Source organism: Microcebus murinus, chromosome 10, assembly GCF_040939455.1.
Source record: "Microcebus murinus isolate Inina chromosome 10, M.murinus_Inina_mat1.0, whole genome shotgun sequence".
Taxonomy (NCBI): Eukaryota; Metazoa; Chordata; class Mammalia; order Primates; family Cheirogaleidae; genus Microcebus; species Microcebus murinus.
Genome location: NC_134113.1, coordinates 51,761,516 through 51,777,896, shown reverse-complemented (window position 1 = coordinate 51,777,896; position 16,381 = coordinate 51,761,516). Strand labels below are relative to the sequence as shown.

Sequence of the window (16,381 nt, the reverse complement as noted above, 5' to 3'; positions counted from 1 at the left end):
TTCTATGGTTTCCAAAGCTGTAAATATATTCAGTTCAGAAAGGTGTATTACATTGATCTCTCTCTATATATTTTTTTTAGTTATTGTAATATATGTTGTATGTTAACATTATGGAAAGAGTCAATTCTTCAGTGATGGTAACAACTCCTGTAGCTCTTTCTTTGTGTCAAGTAATGTTCTAAGTGTTTTATGCTGAATCCTTGCAACTCTATGAAGTCAGTACTATTGCTCCTTCCCTGTTACACAGATAAGGAAACTGAGGCATGCAGAGTAGCTTTTATTTTGGAATCTCTCTTTGTCACCATTTTGGGTATTTCCTTCACCTCTCTTATTGACTAGCTCCTTTGTTTCCTGTGTTCCATTTCTTCCTCTTTCTGGATTTACTTCTTTGCTGCTATTACTGAGAAAAGGTCAATGGGAATAAATTTTTTGAGACTTTTACGTCTGAAATATGTTTTTATTCTGCCTTCACCTTTGATTGGTAGTTTGGCTGGATATAGAACTCTATATTGGCAATAGCATTACTCCATTGCCTTCTAGCTTTTTCTGTTGTGAAGTCCCATATGCTTCTGATTCCTGATCTTTCCTATATAGCCAGATTTTGGGTTTCTTTTTTTTTTTTCTAGAAACTTGTCAAATCTCTCTGTTCCCAATGTTCTATAGTTTCACAATGATTGCCTTGCTATGGGCTTGTTTTCATAAATTGTGTCAGACAATGAGTGCATCCTTTTCTTTTAGAAATCCATAGTCTTCAGTTTGGGGAAATTTTCTTACATTATTGTGTTGATGAATTTCTTCCTTCTGTTTCTCCTTTCTCTCTTTCTGGAACAATTACCCACATTTTGGACCTCTAGACTATCCTCTGAGTTTTTAATGTTTTCTTTATTTTCATTCCTATGTTTCACTGTGCTTTGGGGGAATACATCCCCAATTTCCCCCTCAGCTCTTTATTGAATGTTTTATATCTGTTATTATTTTTTATTTATAGGAGCTTTTCAAAATTCTCTAAATGTTCCTTTTTTATATTATTTTGGTTCTGTTTTATGACCTCAGTGTCTTCTCCAAGATTCTGATGATAGTTTTTTTCTCCTTTATGGAAAATTGCAAACATAAAGTAGAGAAAAAATAACAGAAAAAAGCTTTTCATGTTCCCTTCATCCCACCAATGTTTGTTTAGTCAGCCCCTCACCCAGATTGTCTTGAAGCAAATCCCAACTACCATATCATTTCACCCATAAATATTTTAGTATATATCTTTAATATATAAGGACTCTTAAAACATAACCTTAATATGTCATAACTAAAAACAGTTAACAATAGTTCTTTAATATTATCAAATATACAACCAATATTTAAATTGCTCTGATTATCTTATGTATTTTTTTAAACGGTTGGGTTGTTCAAATCAATACTGAAATAAGGTCCATACATTGCAATTGGTCGATATGTGTTTTAAGACTCTTTTAATCTATATTCTCCCATCTTTCTTCATTTTTTCTGTGTAATATATTTGTTTAGGAAACTGGGCCATTTGTCCTATAGAGATTCCCACAATCTGGATTTTGCTGATTGTATTTCTGTGATACTAGCTGATTTTGTTTGTTTGTTTATTTGGGACTCTTCTACCTTAGACACTTTCTCAGATGTCAGACGCTTCTTCCTTGTCTGCTGTCTTTAAAACTGGGGAAAAACAAGGCTGACTTGAGGCTGGCACACATGAGTGGGGCTCATTGGCAATAGCTTCAATTAAGATGCTCTCCCTTTACTTGGGAACCACCAGTATCAGTTTCTCCATGACTCTCGTCTTCAGCTGTGCAGATCACTCAGAGAAGAGCTTCTGATCCCCTGCCTGGAGGGTCTGGGCCTGGCCACCGTCCTTCTGGGAACCAAGTGGGGAAGGGGCTGCGGCAAGCATCCCAGCACGCATGTGTTCACCCAGTCCCCAGCTTTCATTAGAATACCCCTGTTCCCCAAAAATTGTGCCTAGTCCCTCACCCAGAGACCTATATTTTATACCTTCCAGAAAATACATCTTCAGACTTTTACCCCGGATGGGAGAGGGGCAACCTCTCAGCTTTGTGGAGTAAGAGCCTGGTCTGGGGAATGTAGGTGTTTCTTGAAAGAAGTTCAACAGATTCTCTGTATTTTAGCTCCTTCCTTTCATTGTCCCCTCCTTCCAGTAATGCCAGCAGTGCCTTTTAGGGGATTCTGGGGTATAAATTGGATTGATCTTGGATTTCTCCATTGCCAGTTTAAGATTCAGTTCTGTCTACTTTCCAGCTTCCAAAATTTCATCATTGTTGTCTCCTCTCATGTTCTGACTATCCTAGCAGCTTTATGCCTTTAAAAACTAAGTAAATAGAAATTTAAAAAGTAAAAAAAAACCCTTTACTGGGATATTAGCAGGGAGCAGGAGTAAGTTCTTGTACTCAATCTACTATTCTTGGAATTCAGTTGACTTTAAATTATACTGGCTGAGGGATAATTATCATTTCCTATCTCATGACTATTTCGTTTCTGATTGAAGCAAAGAATTAGAGAAACTTGAGTTTTGTAGTTGATGGAAGATTTCCAGGGATGAAGGTATTATAGATCTTTTAGCTGTTTGCAAGATGCATGAATACCAAGCACAGCACACCAAATCTTCATGTTAAAGCTTACAAAGTTTGTATAAAGACTCAAACTTTAAGTTTCTTACAAAATGTAGACCTCTCCTACCTCAGAATAAGGACTCAGTCTGTGACTGCTGTAAAACCAGCTGCTCCCACAGCTGCTCAAAGCCAAGAGGCAGTTGGCAGGATCAAGATATTTCATCTGGTACAGGGCCCTGTTCCAGACTCATATTGGCCAACACAGAAAAGGAGTCCAAGGCTGTCCGGGCTTCTTTAGACAGGCAGCTGGGAAGGCTCCTCTGTGTCTCACTGAGGCTGGGTGTGGAGCCTTCTCTGGAGTCATCTGGAAACTTGTTAGTGTGACTCCTTTTTCTTGGATGAGTTTGGGGCACATTTTTTTGACCTAACCATAATGGTTGTCATCCCTGTTTAACACACATCTAATTCAATTAGATTCAGTGAGTTCTGCCCTATTGTAAGAATGATGTTAGATTTTTGTATTTTCCTGAATTCTGTGGCTTTATAATTCCATCCAAGGAACAGGAAGTATGCTAGTGGAGAATCTCCATTTACAATTGTTCTGAAGGTATATATTCTGTGTGGGAAACAAAGCAGGGCTATACCCTGAGGCAGCAATTCAGGGATGTGTTGAGACACAAGTACCTTAGGGTAAAGTGTACCTATTGAGCTGAGTTTTCCTAGGAGTGGGGAATTCAAAGAAAAAGCAATGGATGTTAAAGAAATCTCCTTCTACTGTAACTTCCTCTTTATCTCTAGTCTTTTTATACAGCTTCTCCATAACTCCATTATAGCAGAAGTAGGGATTAGAAATCAATATTGACGTGGAAGAATGGTGGGTTTTGTTTTGTTACATTTTGTTACATTTTTAAAAGATTTCCATTAAAGGCATACATTTTATAGAAAATTAATCTCTTTAGGACATATTTCCTCATAGTGCTAGGTGAGATGTTTAGTACACTCTATAGAATCTGATAAAGTGATAAATGCTTTATATTTTTCCATAACTTCTTAGCATTTGTATGACTGTTATTTATTATTTTAATAATGTAGCCCTTAAGTTGAAAACCATGAAAAGGAAAGTGTAATTCATGCACTTCTGAGATATCAGAGTTTATCGTAAACACTAAGTTTATAAACAATCTATTTGAAATGTTAATTGTGAAACATTGCAAACCATATAAAACAATAGTTTAAATTTTATTTTGGTTGATTATAATTCCAGACCTTTTGGGGTCATGTTTTCCATTTTCTATCTTACCTGTGTAGTGGTTGTGGGAATAAAAAAGATAATGTGTCCAAAAATACACTTTGAAAAGTGGCATGCAAGAAGACTTTTATTAATTAGTGCCAAACCATAGGGCTGCTATGAGGAGTAAATGAGTGTGTGTGTGTGTGTGTGTGTGTGTGTGTGTGTGTGTGTGTGTGTGTTGAAGGGGGTGAAAGAAGTTCCTGGTACATAGTAAACACTGTATAGTAAGTATTTATTAAAGAATTAATATTACGGTTAGTAGTCACTAAATAATGGTTAACATTTACTGAACAGTAACTAAATATGCCATAGCTACATATGCCACATAATCTTATTTAATACTCACCAATGACAGTATGAGGCAGATATTGGCCCCATTTTACAGATGAAGTAACTGAGGCTTAATAACTTACCTGTGATCACAGGTTAGAAAAGAAGGGAGCTAGTGTTCTATCCAGGCTTGCATAACTCTAGAACTAACTTGACCTGAAACACTGTACTACCTTTTAAGGATATCTTCTTCAGAAACCAAACTTGTGTTATTAATGTACAATATGAGAGAAATTTTCTTATCAATAGATGGTTAAAAATTAATACTTATTAGATATATTTTACTTTCTAATATAATTTATCTTCAAAATCACCTTATAAAATTAGTCAGGGTTCCTGAATTATCTTGCTCGTGTTCTACCAATACCTGTCTCCTTTATTGTAATGAAAAGTAGCTTGGCAATGTCAAGTCTATCAAATTGTAGATCAGAAGTGGTCAGGTTCCTGGTCACAGCAAGTACAATATATGCCTAAAGTATATTGCAAAACCAATAAGCCTTCTGAACCCCTTCATATTTGTCATGTGGATTGCCTGACTTCCCCTCATGTGGAAGTTAAGATTTCTCACTGCCTTCAGGAGCCCCTGAACTTCATTCCCTCCAAAGCAGTAAACTAAACTTTTTGTTATTAATAATTAAACACCAAGTAATAGCAAAGTCAAATAATACCAAGTCTATCATTAGGAAATTGGTTAGAAAGCCATGGTAGTAGTTTCATAAAATAGAATATTGGACTACCACTTAAAAGAGTAAAATAGACTTATATGGACAGGTGTGGAAAAATTTCCCACGAGTACTATTACTATGTGACATAGCATTATTACAAAAAACCAAACGGAATCTTGTGTGGAAGTGAGCATGGGGGGAGATTGTTTTTATATGTGTGTATTTCCCAGAATATTTGGGCAGGATACACAAGAAGACTGTTGACTGGTTATTTCTGGAGAGTGAGAGAGGGTCTGGGGGTGGAGTAGAGATGGAAAGTTTATACTCTTTAAATGTATTTTCACCATGAGCTTTTAGGGTAGAAAGGCTAATTGAAGAAACAAACTGGTTTTTAGAGAACTTTAAGCAAGTACGGTAAAGATGTTTTCCTTTTTCTCTACCTGGGGAAAACTTGAGAAAGAAAATATTTTGCGTGTAGAAAGTTAGACCGTGAGAGCTAGAATGAGGAGTCAATCAAGGCTTTGCCTCCTGTTCCCAACTATAATATATTTATTTTCAACCTCACCTCCTTTCCGACTGTCTGTGCTCCCACCATGCCACCCCCCCCCCTTTTCTGTAGAGGCTGCCTTCACTGGGCCTTGCCTCAGCCTTTCCAATGACCTTTACTGAAATGGAAGAATGCTTATGTAAAAATTAGATTTTGCAAAACCTAAAAGAAGGCTTCAGGGCAAAACAGTGGCTCTCATTATGGTTGCAAACTTTTGGGAGGGGGAGAAATCAACTGAAAGGTTTAGTTCATCCTCAGATTTTTAGTAGGCTGTGGAGATGCAAGATAATAATCACAAGGTTAGCATGGGACTCACTGCTCATTGTTTACTTTCCTAGGAATGCCTCCTTTATTTGATAAGTCAGAATAGTTCAGAGACTGTTAAGAAATACTGAATGAGGTTTGTATTATAAAAGGGCATTTGTTGTTAAATTGCTGTTTGCATAAAGGACAGTAATTGTCATCGTCAGTTTATGGCAATTACCTTCACTTCATGGGAGATTAATTGTAGGTGAATTCCATTGTCTCTCTCTACCCTCTTTCTCTCCCTCTCTCTCTCCCAACATTTGCTTTTGTAGACCATTTGTAATTACCTTACCACCAAAATGATGCGATATCATATTGTCTGTGATTAGTGTTTACAAACCAGTAAATAGCCATGCCAGTAAGGATAAATCTAAAAATATAGGGGTCTCTATAAACTGAGATCAGGCTATCAGGTCCTTTCTCTCTTTAAATGTAGTACTTTACAATTTAGCCTACATTAAGGGGTAGACAGAAATAGAATTAGAACTATAAGCTCATTAACACTCTGCCCTAAGTCACTGTTCATACGTTATAAGAATTTGATCATTATTATCCCATCACAAAAGTGGTTTTCTTATTCTATCAGAAGGGTTATATTCTTAAACAACTGCCGCAGTGTTTCTGATGTCTCTAAATATTTGTCAGCAAATTCTAAGCTAAAGTGAAATTGCCACACACCTTTGCACATACTCTGCCTGTTCTTGAACTGTCGTTGCTTTATCACTTTATGCATTCCAAAAAACTTGAATGACACCTACCAGAATGATAATTTTGCTTTTAGTGGCAACAAAGGTGGTCTGTGTGATGTTTATCAAGTTATTCCTTGTAAATGGTAAGTTTTCTTCTCTGTGCACTCCTAAGCAGGCGGTTCTTTGCCTCCTAAGGAAAGACCAAATGGGAACTTGTGATATAAAAATGGGGTGGTTAAGAGGAAGTCAATAAGGGAACCCTGCTCTTCCGGATGATCCTAGGAGGTCCATGGGTATAGTCACATTCATCTTTCATCTTGCCATTCAGTTGCTTGTTTTTAAAATTCTTTGAGTTATAGTCACGGTTCCTTAGAAATGATCTGAAGAGAAAACTGTTGTCCTTCAGCTGGCAGCAAGACTCGCTGGCATCAGAGCCTCTTGTTTGGGACTAGTAATACTGGAAGGGGAGAAATGGCACATTCAGGCTTGCCAGCATCTGAAGCACATGGGAAGGGGACAGTGGCAGTGCCATTGAATGCTATTGAAATTCATCGGATTAAGAAGCTTTTCAGAAATAGGGAAATGGGAAAGTGGTTAGTGTTGTACTAATAGTGAGTGCCTATTTTGTGAACAGAAAGAGTTGGCATGTGTAGGAGATGAGTCCCACCCATTGTTTTTAAAAGTTGAGCAGCTATTACTTAGTTTGTGAGTCATCTATGATGCCTCTGATAAGGGGTTCCAAGAATTCAATTCTCTTAGCCCCAGAAAGGGTGTGTGTGTGTGTGTGTGTGTGTGTGTACACAACCAAGGGTGTATACACTGAGTTCTCTGCATCCTATTTGTGCTGAGTTTCATCAGGCGCCTCAGTGCTATCCAAGGACAGAAGTGTGACCTCTATTTTGGTGCACTGTGTTTGTCTTAGCCTGCAAGAGACAGCTTAATCGTACTGTCCACGGTCTTAACAACATCATTCACCTCCGTGGTGCATAGTATGCCTTGTCTGTTCACTCGTTTGGTTTACAGGAGACCAGGTGAGTCTCAGCACAGCAGGGCAGGTTAAGTATAGCCCAGAGAGTTGGATTTTTAAGGTTAGCTTGAATTTTATTACTCACAGTGTGATAGTTGGTTTAATTGGAAAACTGCTCCTGTGTGGGCCAGTGAGTTTTGCTTTGTTCTGTGACCACAGACTTCACCTTATGTCACGCACATGGTATCAAAGATCTACGCGTATGTCAGGGTCAGCAAGCGATAGCCTGCAGACCACAGCCACCTGCAGCCTCTTTCTGTGTGGCCTGCCAGCTAACAATGGCTTTTACTTTTTAAAAGGAGTTTTTTTAAAAAAGATAGTTATAAAGTTTACATTGTTTTGTGGGATCTTTATAACAACACTATTTATAGGGTATTTTATAGGTAAAGAAAGTGGAATTCACAGAGGCTAAGTGTCTTGCCCAGGGTGACACTAATGGGTGGGAAGGAAGGCAGCAAGTCCATTGGGTGCTCCTCTTAAACCTCCCACCTCTCCTTAAATGTGCGTTGCTATTACGCAAGCGGAGTGGGAAAATATGAATGAAACCCTAACGCTAGCAGTCTACTAGAATGGAAGTCCTAAAACCCACCAGGAACAGCATGTTCCTCTATATCCATGGTTACATGGGAGTTTTCTGTCACTTAGGAGTTATATCTTTAGAGCATTATAAGGCAGTAAGGATCTAGGTTTGAGAAGGGAAGCCAGTTGTCCTTGTGGAATGGAAGAAGAGGAACAAGGACATGTCAAGAGTTAAAAATGGAGCACCCACAAAACCCACAGCCCTCTACAAACTACAGGCAAAAACAGGAAGTGGTAGTGGTACATGGCTTTCTTTCTTACTGATACAACTTCCTCATTAAAGCTCAGACCTCCTCCTCACTTTTTTACAAAGCACCAACTAAACTGATAAATTCTATTTTTGTCAGCATACCTCTTTCAAATTCCTATTTCTTTTTAGGATTACATTAGAGATTGTTTGACTTGGCCATCAGAGATGCATATTTCTTTTTCTAGACAAAACAAAATACCTAACTAACAGTGAGGCTAATTTTAAGAGAAGCTTTGTACCAAAGAATTTAGGTTTACCTACAAGGGAAGAAATGGAAGGAATCCTACAAATGATCGTTCTCCACCTGCTCCCTGCCCAACCTTTTAAAACTACTCTTTCCATTCCCTGGTCCAATTTGCAAGTACTACACATAATCACATGCTACCAGATCCTAGTGTGATAGTGTCTGACCCTCAGAATTTTGAAATGTAATCAGAAGTTAGTGACTCAGAAGGCTACTTTGGAATGGAATAATGACATGTTTCTGCTCCTTTCTGTAAGTATTTTATGAGCTCCTTAATGAAATAGAGCTTGGGACTTAAACAAATGCAACTCCTGATACCACCTCCCCCTCCCAAAAGAGTTGAAACAATAATACTGTCATTTGTTTTGAAAGATTCTTTATATTTTTTATTTTAATATCTTTATATAAAACTAAGATAATCATTAAAGGCCATTTTGAAAATGCATAAAAGCATAAAGAAATCACTCAGAGTCTCACTGTTTTAACACAAGGTGTGTTAACATTTTGATGTATTTCATTCTAAATTTTTCTCCCTCTGCTTAGGTCTTATTTTTCACACTATTATTCTTCTGTGGACATTTGACTTTGACAGACAATGTAGCATGGTGGGTAAGGACTTTGGAGTGAGACTACTGGGGTTTGAGGGCTCCAGCTGTGTGACCTGAGACAAAATACTTAACCTCTCTAGGCTTCAATTACCTTATCTTAAAATAGGAATAGTAATAGTACCACTTACAAGTGAAATATTTTTAAAAGTGCTCAGCATGGGCTTGACATATAGTGAATACCCCAAAATCTGTTATTACCAATGATCAACAAAGTGTTTTATTAATTATATTGAATCCCTCTGAAAGTAAATTAAACCTCTAAGAAACTCATTTTCATGTAAAAGACAATTTTGAATTTTTTCAAATATTTAAAATTTTCATATGAATTAGGGACTCGATACCTGTTGCTCTCTCTTTGCTTTCAACCAGTCTCCTTCCGTCTGAGCTTTCATTAAGTAAAAGGTTCCTTCTCTGTGTCCCTTGCCTCTCCACTTAAGCTTCCCACTGGCATGGCTTCTCCAGGCCAGGAGCCACAGTACCTGTCCAGACCTCACTGAGAACCTCTGGTTCCTCTGACCAGCTTATGTGTCACAGTCCCTCACTTCTCCTGCCATTTCTAGTTCCTTTTTCCTATAGCTCTCTGTCACACTAGCCTGGGAAACCCCTGAATCTGAGCTCTCCCACAACGCAGACAGGTGACACCTTGAATTCCTGGTCTTCATCGTCGGTTGGGTCCACCACCAGGCTGCCCAGCCCGTCCGTCAGTCCCTACTAGTGCTCTAGTCTCTCCAACAGTGTGTAGAGAGTGTGTGTCCAACCGTCCCTCACTTTATACGGGTGTTTCCCTTGGGAATCACCAGGGGTGGGATGCAAGAGCAGGGAGAGTTAGTGGAGATAAGAGACGAATGCAAAAGAGCAGGAGGAAAGTGTGTAGGAGGGTAGCGACAGTTGGGCAGTGTAGACAGGAGAAAAGAGATAGAAGAGGGCGAGGGAGAGGTCAGCAGGGAGGGACCAGGGAAAGATGGTTGGCCAGAAATAATACATTTCCTACAGGCTGTCTAATTTCCTTGTACTGGATTTTAAATTTCTCTTGTAAATAATATTCTGCCTCGACCAGCAGTATGTCTATGAATTTTGGAGGGAGGGCTGCGGGTTGGTGGGGACAGCGATAGATCAAAGCATGATTAATAATAAAGAGCCACTTTAACTCCAGCTCAGGGAGTTTCTCTGTGGACTGTCCTGCTCATTTAATTAAGGATGGCAGAAGGTTTATACTTTTAAATGGATTTAAAAGAGGAAGTATTATAGAGTGTGGTGAGCCTCAGATCCCTTTTGGAAGGAGAGAGACATAGGGAAGGAGAGTTGAAAATAATGTTTAAATGTGTATGTCCTGATGAAATAAGTAATGCTTGAGGAAGTTGACTAAAGGAAATAGACAAGACCTCGCTTTTCACACTGAGAGCCGATCACCATCCCACGGGAATGAGAATGATTCAGCCATAAATACTTCCCGTCATTGCCACCTTACCTGGGCAGCCGTGGGTCACGCATTGTAGGTAACTGAGCTGTAATGCTGTCTCAGCACCCCCCTGTAGACCGTGTGGATGGTGATGCTGCAATGGTAAGGTGTTTGTGAGAAACAGAAACAACTGACATGTACATGCCACAGGCCAGAGCTCAGGGCTTTCAGTCTTGCTACTCCAGATGTGGTTCGTATGTCAGGTTTTAGTCTGAAATGTCGGTTCTTGGCATGCTCGTGGCCAAAGAATGACCAGACGCACCAAAGTTAGGCAAGCACAAAAATGAAGTCTATTGAGGAAAGAAAACAGGATTATAAGGCAAGAGCAACATATAGGTTTACAGAGCATGATACATATGCCACAGATGATGACCGGACCCATTGTGGCAGCAAAGGGAGAGCAAAAGGAAGGATACAAAAAGGGCCTGGTTATGTCTGCGTCTTGTTTTATAGTGCCTGGATTAGGACCTCCCTTGTGGTTCAGAGGTCACCATGGAACCACTTTTATCAGACAGTTGGGAGTTGTATGACCTGAGTCTTCCTGCACACGCAGATCTCCCATGAGCCTCTCTGAAAGCCCATTGTGCGGGGGGTGAATCACAGCAGCACCCACTTTCATCCCTAGGAGACCCAAAATCCCTCGCTATCTACCTAACATGCAGACCAGGAGCAGCAGCAGCACCTGGGAGCTTGTTAAGAATGTTGAATCTCAGGTCCTGCACCAGACCTGCTGAATTAGAATATTCATTTTAACAAGATCGCATCTATGTTAAAAGTTTGAGAATAGCTGCTTTGGACTTTGGCAAGTGAGAGTCCTGCTAGGGAGGGTTGGTTGGGGTTCTCTCTTCTTTGGAGAGGAATGGGCGCTGGAGGAGTCAGAAGCACTCAGCTGCAAGGCAGCCCCGCACACCCCCACCCGAGCTATTTCTGGATCCCAAGCAGTGACGGCTGCCTTACCTCCACCCCTTCCACGGGCTCCGATGCTGGGTTGGGAGGATGTCAGCTGATTTCTTGTTCTATAGCTAGGCTTTTAAAATATAGGCTCATCTTTCTTAAAGTGTTGTAAGGTTGTTTTTTGTGTTTTTTGTTTTTGAGGTATACTTATATAATAAAATACCCCAATGTAAAGGGTAGGATTTGATAAGTTTATCCAGATTCAGTTGTGGAGCTATCACTGCAGTCGTGGTATAGAGCATCTCAATCACCTTAAATGTGACTGTTGCATTTGTTGCCACTGCTTTCCATTTTATTAGCATGTGGTACTTTGAAAAATGAAATTTATTATCACATTATCCATATAATCTTTGGGTAAATTATGAATTACTGTCCTGTCAGTATGATTCAAAACAAAGACAAATAAATGTTTTTAAAATAGATGTTTGGATGTTCATTATCTAAGAGATGAATAAAAATTGTTTTGTAGCAAATAGAATAAATATGTATAGGACCACTGTCAGAAATCTTAAAAAGTCATGAAGAGCAGGCATATCCCAAAGGACTGAAAATGGCCTGTTTTATCCCAGCGTTCCAAAGTGGCAAAAAGTAGATGCCAGGCAATATTGTAGAGCAAATTATTAAATAGCTTGTCTATCTGCAATTGCTGCAGAAAATATTGCTCTGTAGAGGGCAAAAGACTTTTCCTGAATAGTCACTAAACTAATGTTATCTTTTGAGATAAGGGTGAATTAATAGGTCACAGGACTATCTTAAGTGGGTGGGGGGATCTTGAATTTGTTAAATAGCAAGATATTTGGCATAGTCTCACATAACTTGCAAATGAGATTCCAATATTTATAAATCCATTGACTGTCAGCTAAAAGTCCCATTATGTGTGTGTTTGATGTTCATTGTAAGTAGGTAAGTAAGTAAATTAAACTGTCATGGCCTGCCCTACAGTCTAGTAATGGAAGACATATGATAAAGCAACAAAATAAAAAGATTACTCTGGCTGCTGGGTGAAAGATGGATCCAAGGAGGCAAGGGAGGAGAGATATGCAAAGATGATCGCAGCTTCCTAGAGATTGAAGATGATGGTGGCTTGGACTAGAGTGGTGTCGGTAGAAATGGGGGAAAGTGCATATGGATTTGTAATAAATTTTGGAGGTAGAAATGGTAGGATCTTGCCAATGAATTAGAGATGAGGGATGACAGAGTAGGTGAGAGATCAAGGATGACTTCCAGGCTTCAGGCAGTCAGCTGGTCAGCAGGCCATTTCCAGATGATCTTGTTCTATTCAATGGCAGAACCAGTGGCGTGGATGAAGGCACACTTAAGATCAGAAGCTATAGGAGGTGGTTAATACATAAGTAAGAAGGATCAACAACTTAAGAAGAGATCACAAGACTAGAAAGATGAAACATAATAGAAATAAATGTCCTGCACTCAGCTTCAAAAAAACAAGTACACGGGACAGAACCAGGAAGACTTAACCTGGTAGCAGTTCAAAGTGGGAGCTCAAAAAGAGTGAAAAGTGTGATGTCGCTGCCATAAAAATGAATTCCAAAATCAATTGCCTTAAAAGAAGCATGATGTCTAACTCAAAGGAATTAAAGCTCCTATCGTGCTTTGCTCTAGTGGGACCAAACCTGATGTTGTAGCATCGTGTTTGTCTCAGCACACAGCCTTTAGGGAGGGTGGCTGAGAAACTGGACCATGACGGAGATGTAAACGGCCCAAACGCTCCATCGCAAGATGCACGGTTGAAAGAATTGCAGATATTTAAGTCAAAGAGCACAGTCCTAAAATGAGCACCATCAGGACTGTTAAGTAGATTCAAATAGGTCCAGAGTATAAAATGAGGACCAAGGATAGAAAGAGCAGCAGTGATTTCAGCTCAGCCAAGCAAAGAACTTTCCAGAAACAGAATGGATTGCATAATGCGTTTCTGTCAGAAGACACTTGCAGAACTATGTGTTGTTGTGGAGCATAGAGCCTTCCTGTCCAGGCTGCAAACCCATCCTGGACAGGGTACTCTCTGAAGGTCTCTCCCGGATTCAGGAGTCTAGAATTCCAAGTTTCTCCTCAGGGGATCCAGAAATCTCCTGGGATGTCCTTGCACCACATCCTTCAAAGTGTCATTGACATAAGGACTCCCAAAACTTCCTGACCCCATTCTTTACAATTCTAACTCTCCGGCCACCCCATGGCCCACGTACAGTTACATGTTCTAGATCTTCTTTTCTCCAAGGCTGAACATACGTCTGAAATACCATCGTGGCGACCCAGTTGCAAATTGCTAAGCTTTAGTTCCCCTGTGAGTATGCCTTTTTCAGCCACCAGTTTCTGCCTCAGCCATATTCAAACTTTGGGTCAATGGTTAGCAGTGTAGAGGCTTAAATTATATCCAGATGAAATAAAAAAGGAATCACTTGTGTTCCTCTTCATTAGCACTGGAATCTCAGTGTGTGTTACTCTTTTAGGAAACTGTAATATGTACAGATATCTATTTGGATAAATAAGGGTATAATCATGTTCAAAACAGAAGTGTTCAAATAAATCATTAGATTCTCTCCAGTTACTCTCCTTTGCTCTTGCTTTTAGATGTCATAGTTTCTGTGTCTCGAGCCATCTCTGGCTTGATTGTCTTAAATTATTCTAGTATCTATTAGAGTCAATTCAACAACATACTGCTTCTTTCTAAGAATCTGAACAAGGAGGTGTATTTATTTGTTCTAAATTTTAATCCCATTAATGCCAAAATCTGGTATAGCCTAAAGCATTCTTAGAATTTTACTTAAATACTTTGCCTCTTAGTGACCGGATAGAAAAAGTTTTCTGTTTTATATCAGTTTTTCAGTCTTGGAAGAGAAGATCTATATTTTGGGAGAGAGAAAGAGAAGAGAAGTCTTCAGAGATGGGATGATTCAAGGCAAAGGCTGTTGGACTCTCACTCTAGGTCCTTTCCTCCGGGATGCAATGTCGTGTCTCTTAAACACAGGAGCAAGGGGGTGGTTTTCATCACTGCGGGGGCACCTCATTCTGCTGTGTTTAAGTGTGAGGAGGAAGACAGGTGGACACCCTACTAAAATCTTCCCTGACCAACACTTTTCTCCCACTTGAAAAGGGAAAAAGGAGTGATGGGAATTTGTGAAGAAATCTCTCACCTCTTGCAAAGGCCAGAGCCGAGCTGAGCATCATCTACCAAGAGATCTGACCCATAGCACATGTTGAGAGGCAGCAGTGGGCAAGAGCCGTGTGGTTGCAGCCGCTACTGCTAGCCCAGGGAACAAAGGTTTCCTTCCAACGTTTCTTCTGCTGCTGATAAACACCCAGTTCTCCCAGGGTTAGGGCCTTTGCTAAATCATGCTGTAGATGTTAGTAATTTTCCCCTCTTGCTAGATGCACATTTCCTGTAGGTCATGCTCTTTGTTCATTAGCCTTGGCCCTATAGTAATATCCCCCAGTCTCCTGGTCAGTCCCAGCAGAGTTGACACATGGTCACTACCGAACGCATGTGGCTTGTCCTAAGATGGCACCCATGCTGTCCCAACCAGGAAGCCCATGTCATTCTGTGCCATACTGAAATCCTCTAGGGCTTGTCACATGCACAGGCAGATGTGGCCACTTAATGTTCAGTATCCCCGAAAACATGAGTCAGCTCTGAGTGAAACTCAAAGTTTGTTTCTTCAACATAAATTATCTTATAAGATGGGAAAAAATCACGCCACCATTAGGTTCTGTATCTTATTCTCTCACAGAGCACATTAGTCATGTTTCATGACACATCTCAAAACTACTCTAGATTGGTTAATAAATGCTTGGTCTCAAGCTTTCGTGTCCCTCAACCAGAATAGATAACAAGGGACTTACCCTCTTAATCACCTTCCTCACTCAAGGATCCTAGCGAAATAAATATATATCTGAATGCACTTCCTTAACAATCATATCTTAACCCAAATTCCCCATTATCGGCAGGTCAGCTTGGCCCTTACCCAAAGTGTTGGGTTTTTTATTCTTTCTCCCAGTGTTTATTTTGCCCCTGCTGAGTGCTGCCCCTCTTTTGTTTTCTGGCCAGTTTCTGACAGTCCATCTGTTCTGCTGTTGACCATTCTGTGCTCCCTGTTTATCTCCCCGTGGCTGCTTTGTGTGCAGGAGACACAAATGCTGCAGGACCAGAGAGAGCTAAGGAGCAGTCATCCAGCCTGGGGCCAAGGAAGGCACCTGAGGAGGTGGCATCTTAGCTGGGGCCTAGAGCAGGGGTTCAACAGGTGTGCAGGGAAGGGAAGGAGTGAGGAGGAGGCAGCTCAGGCAGAGAATGGCATGATGTGCCAAGTGCTTCTCAACAGCACTTGCTAGAAAAATAATTGCCTTTAATTACTCAAGCGTGGAATCAGTTGCAGTGATGTATTGTTCTGGGGATATATTTTCTTACATAAGGAAGTGAATGGTTTCATTGGGGACTGAATTTTTTTTTCTTTCTAATACATAGAGTTTATTTTTAATTATCATGTCTATTGTAACAAAACGATCCAGAAATAATCTATGTAATCTCCCACATCATTTTAACTGTGCTTTTTTTTCTTAAGAAGGGTTTAATAAGGAGCCAGATGTACTAAAACAAAAACATGAGTTTGTCATTCAAGAAAATCTTTTCATTATACTTGCTTGTCAAAATTTTCCCACTAGCTAAAAGAGGTGCTTATTCATCGAAAAGGAACCAGGTGCCGGAAAAGCAAGTTATATTGGTGGTCCAATGTATAGATGCAAAAATAGCCATAGAGTGACAGATGAAAAGAACTCTAGACATCATTTGTCTTGTCTTCATATTATAGGTGAGGAATCTGGAGATGGGAGAA

General features: G+C 39.9%; 1 protein-coding gene across 2 annotated transcripts in view; it reads left to right on the top strand.

The window, feature by feature from the left end:
• SLC38A1 (solute carrier family 38 member 1) overlaps positions 1 to 16,381 on the top strand; it is a 59,875-nt gene that overhangs the window by 30,061 nt on the left and 13,433 nt on the right. The window lies entirely within an intron of this gene.